Genomic DNA, 7,525 nt, shown 5'->3' with positions numbered 1-7,525 from the left:
AAAGTGCATTTGATTTGGATCAGTACTAGAACAGAGGCACGGATGTGTTGAAAGCTCATATAATCATACTGAGAATATGGACAAGAACATCTTCCTAGCATGGACAGAGCAGAAATGTTCCTTTCAGAAGAGTAAGACTTCCTTCTATTTCAGTTTCTTTTAACCAATGAGTGTTTAAAAATTAGTTGTTTCCCGGGACTTCCCTGGTGGCACAGTGGTTAAGCATCCACCTGACAATGCAGGGGATACGGGTTTGAGCCCTGGTCCAGGAGGATTCCACATGCCGCGGAGCAACTAAGCCCGTGTGCCACAACTACTGAGCTTGTACTCTAGAGCCTGTGACCCACAACTGCTGAAGCCCACGCGCCTAGGGCCCATGCTCCGCAACAAGAGAAGCCACCGCAATGAGAAGCCCGCGCACCACAACAAAGTGTAGCCCCGCTCGCCACAACTAGAGAAAGCCCGTGCACAGCAACAAAGACCCAACCCAGCCAAAAATAAATAAATAATTAGTGGTTTCTGTTTCTATACCCAAATCCTGAGTTAAGAAGCTCCTTTAAAAATATTTATTACCATCCCAGCCACTGCACCACAACCCTATTGTTGGTGTTTAAAATGTATACACTTATAAATTAAGAATGGAAATTCATAGTCACTTAAAAATCAGTGGTTTTTCTTTTTCTTTTTGTTTTTTTAGTTTAAATTAGCAAAAGTTCCATGACAGTGAAAATCTCTTCAATTCGTCCATTCATTTTGGAAATGGAGATCTGACTTTTGTTTCAAGCAAATTTGTCTTTGTACAGTCATTGAAATAGTCCTGCCCAAAACACACAGCTGAGTAGTGCCATTATGGTCCAGTCTGTTAAGCAGAACTCCACCAGGGGTCTCATCGTTCTGACAAGTCACGTACAACAGCCTACTTTTATTTATTTATTTATTTATTTATTTATTTATTTATTTATTTATTTTGCGGTACGCGGGCCTCTCACTGTTGTGGCCTCTCCCGTTGCGGAGCACGGGCTCCGGACGCGCAGGCTCAGCGGCCATGGCTCACGGGCGCAGCCGCTCCGCGGCATGTGGGATCTTCCCGGACCGGGGCACGAACCTGTGTCCCCTGCATCGGCAGGCGGACTCTCAAACACTGCGCCACCAGGGAAGCCCAACAGCCTACTTTTATATCTACAGGAATAAATCAAAATAACCTGTGTGTCCTTATCTACCATTAGATCAGTCCCAAACATAAAGATGCGCAGGACTTATTTGACTAGCTTGTTCTAGGTCCTCATGCCTAGACATTCTCTTCCAATAAGTCTGAATTCAGTTCTAGGAATTTTTACTTTTAGCAGCACTCCAGGTGGTTCTAATGCAAGTGCTCCTTCAGTTTAGAGAGTTTTCATCTTTGTACTTCTGGTACCCAAATCAGTGCCTGGTACATATCAGACTTTTAAAAATTAATCTTTTAAACAAAACTAAATTAAAAGAAACTGAAATTTCATTGGACATAAGTATGGCTGTGTTTGTCAAAACAGGTTGGATTATGCAGCAGGAAGAAACACCCTTAAGCCTCGGTTGTTAACGTAACATAGGCCTATTGCTCATGTCATGGTCCTGGCCACACTCCAAGGGCAGCTAGTGTCCATGAAGCCACTCAGGGACCCAGGCTGACAAAAATGTTACCACGATGCAGCTTCACCTTGCAGCTGCATACTCTAGCTGTGGTGGCTTTTGAAATCACCATGGAAGGGAAAAGGTATGTTGGAAGGGTTTTCTTTATCAATTAAGCATGTTCGCTTTGGATTAATGTACATTAGTTTATTCCCAGTCCTTTGGCCAGAACTAGTGTGTGGCCCCACCAAACTGCAAGGTGGCTGGAATGTGTGACACTCCTGTGTCCTCAGAAGGAGAGAACTGATAGTGATGAACATTAGGGCTCTTTATCTCTGAGGTTAACATATGAGTCATTTCTTTTCATATGCTTCTTTACGATGCTTTAGGTAGCGCTCAGATACCATTTATGGACTCCTCTACACCAGCTGGACTCCTGTCATGGTCCTCCAGTGCAGCTCAACCAATACATACGTACTCTTTTCATGGAAGAATTAAATGACAAAATCAGTCATTATACAGTCATTGAAATAGGCACAATATCTTTTGTAGACATTCCCACAAAGACTTGGTAAAACATGGTATAAATCATACTCAAATATTGAGCCCTGAGTTTTAGAGACTTAAAAAATGTACTTAGAGAATCGAACACGTAGCCGAAAAGATCTCCAAGAGCATGTGGTTGGTGGTTAGATACTGAGCAAAACACTTCTGAATTTAACCCAAATAACTGTTCATTCTTCCAGGGTTGGTGTCAGTATTTTGTATGCCAAATAACACTGTGGATTGGGAAGCTATTTGATATGTCTGCAATATACCCAAAGAAAAGGGATAAGAAGAGGGTTTCATGTGTAATCACTATTACACGGGAGTAGACTAGAGACCCAGTGGACAGTTTTAAAAATTGTCTTAAATACAAAAAGATCGTCAAACTGGCTGTTAGTATCAAAAAAACTTCTTTTAAAAATGAAACCTACAAATATTTTTGTTACTATGAAGACTATGGTAACCAGTTATACACTCAGCTTAAAAGCAATGCTTTCCCCCAGAGTTTTAAGTAAATGGTTAAAAATATTTAAGTGTTACCAAAGTAATAGACATTTTAAAATAAATTCAAACAAAATAAAAGAAAAGTTGAACATCTCTTACTCCCTCCTTTTCAAATCCCTGGCGTTAAAATTTTGTTTCTTGATTTATATTGTTCCAAATTTTTGAGATGTATATGAAAATACACATATGCAAGCAAACGCTAGCACTTATATCTTTATCCACATGTCATAAATACATATTGATCTCATCTAGACCTTAAGTAAAATGAAACTAGAGAAGGGTCAGTATTTCCTTATTTTTATCCCTGGTACCAAAGTGTCTAGCACATCCTGGATGCTTAATTGATCATCTGATGAACAGAAGACTCTTAAGTTAACAAGACATCTGAGACAGTTTTCAATATAAGCCTTATTATTTTTAATGGCAGTATAGTATTCCATAATATAAATGTGCTATAATATTTTAAACTATTTTCTATTGATGGATATGTAAGGTTTTTTCTATTCTTTGACTATTACAAACAATTCAGAAATTGTTCATTAGGATGGTTATTTATGTCAGATAGATTCCTGAAGATAGAATGTTTAGCTCAAAGTCACAAATGTTTTAAATTTTGAGAGACACAAGTGATATGGTTCTTCACCTTTCTGGGAGAATCACAGAATCATTTGACAATCTGATGAAAACTAATATACCCTCTCCCAGTAAACTGTACAAGTGCTCCATGTAATCACTGAAGCTTCTGGGTATAACACCTAGTTAAGAACCCCTGCTTTAGGCTGTTACATTAACTACTGAGGTTGATTTTGTCACAAATGATCTCGACTTCTAGCTGCAGCATGGTCTGCCAGCTTTCCTTTAGAAAGCAGATGTTCTCTGAAAGGAGAATTATGAGATCTTGAGATACCACATGCTAATTTGCCCCCATGCAAATTTTAAGCTCAGTTTATCCAATTTCAAAGGCAAATACTTCCGTGTCAGTGCACTCGTATGACCGTATGACTTTGTCACATTAAAATCCCCAGTTAAGCCATGATTTTCTTATTTTCTTCTTGAAGTTTCCCTAACTGTTCCAGCCACAGTGATATTACCAACTTTTTTCTTAAGAAAAAGGGGAGCACAGTCTGTTTACACTCAGATTGCATCAGGTTGGATTAAGTAAGAACTTGAAGGTTGCCCAGCCCAAACATAAGAGTTGCACTGAGTCATAAAAGAGAACTCCAAGTGAAGACAGTTACTAATAGCTAGGAGAATGCTTGGTGAGCAGACATACAGAACCTGATCTCCCAGTGACCAATGGGGGGACTCGGACCAGCCCCAGCCGGGGAAATTGGGTCAAAGAAATTGTTGTTTATAATTCTGAGTCAAAACGAGAAACTTGAGGTACTTGGGACACTAGCATTGAGTGTCTCTCTTCCACACGCATACCCCAATTCTTCTGTTCTCTAAGCTAGTTCATTTTTCTTAAAAGAATAAAGACAAAATTTCAATAGTCCTCCTCTCCAATTTCAGAGAAAACAAAGCCTGAACTAGAATAAGAGATGTATGTTTCAGCTGTCTTCAGGAGGAAGGATGCTTTTCTTTAAGGAACTGTGACAGATTTGCATGAGAAAAAGTGCTCTTGGTTTACTCAGCTACAGATGATTGAGGCCTTTCCTCCTTCACTTCTGAAGGAGGAATATTTGGACATCGCAGAGAACTGACTCTGACATCTTTAGAGAGTGGAATCACTTGGCTGGGCTCATTTCCTGGCTCCTGTGTTTTTATAGCACAGAGTTTCAAAGACACGTAAAGCCAGCACACACTTAAAATTCTCGGCCTCTATCAAAACAAATCTGCCATTTAGCTTCACTTTTTCAGCGAGGCTCATTACAGTCCTAAATTTGAACCTCATTAGAGAATAAAATCTACACCTGTCTTTAGATCGTTCCTAAAAACTAACACTCTCCTATTTTTTGGTAAATGCTATTGTACACGAACTTGAAATTCATAATTAATATTATTGAGTAAAAATGTTACCAGATGGTTTTAAACTATGAAAGAAAAAGTGTGTAAGTTTTCTCCTCATTGCCCTTTAAGAAATCAAATTGAAGTTTAATTCAGGTAGGAAACAGGTTAATGACAATAAAAAAGTTTAATCTAGACCCTTGTTATGCAAAGGGTGTTTATTGCATCAACAGTGTCAATATCACCTGGCTGTTGATTAGAAATGCAGAATATAGAGCCCTACTGGAGATCTACTTACTCTTGATATGCATTTTCTTAACGTTCCCAGGTAATTTGCATATACAATAAAGTTTTATTTTTTTGATTTTAATGTATCACGGTCTTTATTTACAACTTTATTGGCAAAAAAGAAAAGGAATAGTTTAAAACAGTTTAACACAGGGCTTTGCAGCTGATCCTGGCAGATTAATGAAGTTTCATTTTCAATGTCCATCTAATTGTCCAAAGATATACAATACTGAATCTGCATACGCAGTTTCCTTTATGAGGTACAGGGTCATATCTTAGGCAGTCTTTTGAACATATAATACAAAGGAAAGAAAATCACTCATTAAAAACTGCATTAAATGAAGGGTAATTTAAATGTATGTTGTCCTTGTAATAACACATACCCAATGAAAATCAAAAGCTGGAAAAGCAGTTACACTTCCTACTTGAGTGGACAGTTAAAACAATTAATCATTTTCTGCAATGACCATTATATTTTTAATTTATCATGTACTACTCTGAACTTACTATGAGATGTAGCCAAAGTCAGAAGACAAGATGTAGGGAGAATATTCCTTTTTTGGAGGAGAGTAAGCACTCCAGAATCAGCATGGGAAACAAACATCCTGTTGAATTCTAGGTGGAAAAAAATTAATGTAGTCAATTTCAACTCATGCTGAGCTGGCTTAATTTTTTCATTGACTTGTTTGGTGTCATTCTTCTAAATCAAGTGTGTTTAATTCTTCTTCTAGTTCATCCAAATCTTCCCCAGTGAGAAGACTTTCATCAACAGGAACAGAATCAATGGCTCCATTTTCCTGTCCCTCCCTTTCGTTGTCCTCTTCCAAATCACTTCTTTCACCATTTTCAGCCCTACCTCCGGAAGCTTCACTTAATTTGTTTTCATCCTTTTCTGAAGTATATGTGCTGAATCTTTCAAGACTGGCTACAGTAATACCTGTCTCATCTACATCTCTTGAGATGTACAGGCTTAAATCTATGTCATTTATGCTCACTGAATCATCAACCTCATCACCACCTGTTCCCTGGGTATAACGGGTATCATCTGCTTTCTCCTCCTCCTCATCAACCAGTTCAGGATGAAATTCAAACACCTCACAACCACTAATCACTAATGCTTTCCCTGCTTTGAGGTCTGCTTTCCTTCTTTCTATATCTTGCTCAAGTTTATCAATCTTTTCTTGTCTTTTTCTCTTCTTCCATGCAAGAAAAGATTCTAACGTGACTTTGGTAACATTTGGACCTACGGCAGAATGCTCTCTTTCAATTAGATCTTCTAATGAAATTTCATCTTCTTTTTCTTCTTTCTTTTTATCTTTTTAAAAGACAAACTCAGGAGAAAGTGCATGATGATACATGCAAATATCACCCCCTCTAGGGCATACCCCAAACCAGCCATATTTGTTGTTTTCAATAGCTTCAAGGAAATGCTTGCACACTATTTGAGTTTTTGGTTTTTTCTTTTCCACCTCACCGGGCTGCTTGTTTACTACTTCTTCCAGTTTTTTTCTCATCCCAATTATCCATAGTATCTTTATCAAGCTCTTCATCTCTTGCATCAATGTAAACACTTTGCCTTTCACATTTTGTCTCCAGAGTCAAGTCATGAGAGAATTTACACTTATCTCCTTTAGTACACTGTCCTTGCTTGAAGAATGCACATACCATGGATTTGGGGTCTGCACCTTTACTTATTTTTTGAGTGGCAACTACAGGTTTGAACAACTCATTTAGCTCTTGCAATTCCTTCTTCTTGTCATCTTTCTTCAACTTCTTTTCAGCTTCACTTTGTGCTACCTGAAGTGGATTTTGTTGACCAAATTTAACTTGATGAGTGACAGCCTTGATAAACTTCTGTTGCTTTGCTCCTTTCTTATTCTTTAGACCAGAAGTTTTGTCTTCGATAATCTTCTCCTTTTTCTGCTCTGCCTTTTTGCTGCCCCCAGCCTGAGCCTGTTTCTTGGGGGGCATGGCAGAGACAGGTGGCACCTGCCAGACTTAAACACAGCTGAACTCCCTCAGGGATTCTGGCCCTGCGGCAGGAGAAGGAGGAAGACACCTACAATAAAGTTTAAGGAACACTGACCTAAGCCACCTTTGTGAAGCTATCTAGAGACACAAAATGTTTCATCCCTTAAAATGCATCCTGTGACTAACGCCAGCTACCACGGGTATTTACTGTCCTCAAGATTACAGCACTCCATGTAAATTCTCTGAGCTGGACAGGTATGGAAGAACATGTCCTTGAAGAAATCTAATCAAAAACAGAAAGTCAAAAAGATACTCAAGTTCTTCATGGCTCTGTTAAGATCCTTGTGCAAAAAACATTACTGCAGAATGACCAAATAAAGACAAGAGTATGATTCAGCTAAAACTACCAGCTTTAGTTGCCAAAAAAAAATTAAGGGCTCAAAATAATGACTAAAAACAGGCTCACTTTGTTTTACCTTATATATTTATATTGCTAATTTAATTTATTATTAATTAAAATTAGTATGTAATAACTTAATAATTTCAGTCCCCAAATAGTAACGCTAAATATTTTGTTGTTCTTTTTTTTTTTTTTTTTTTTTTTGGTGGTACGCGGGCCTCTCACTGCTGTGGCCTCTCCCGCTGCGGAGCACAGGCCCCGGAC

The 7,525-nt window shown here is 38.4% G+C and overlaps 1 pseudogene across 1 annotated transcript; it reads right to left on the bottom strand.

Moving 5' to 3' along the window:
• Positions 1-5,582: 5,582 nt before the first annotated feature.
• Positions 5,583-6,861, bottom strand: LOC307060165 (zinc finger CCCH domain-containing protein 15-like; annotated as a pseudogene). Its single transcript has one exon. The product of its transcript is annotated as a zinc finger CCCH domain-containing protein 15-like (transcript).
• Between the last annotated feature and the right edge of the window lie 664 nt (positions 6,862-7,525).

The sequence above is a fragment of the Hyperoodon ampullatus genome (assembly GCF_949752795.1).
Source record: "Hyperoodon ampullatus genome assembly, chromosome: 11".
Classification (NCBI taxonomy): Eukaryota; Metazoa; Chordata; class Mammalia; order Artiodactyla; family Ziphiidae; genus Hyperoodon; species Hyperoodon ampullatus.
This window is presented reverse-complemented; position numbering and strand designations above follow the sequence as displayed.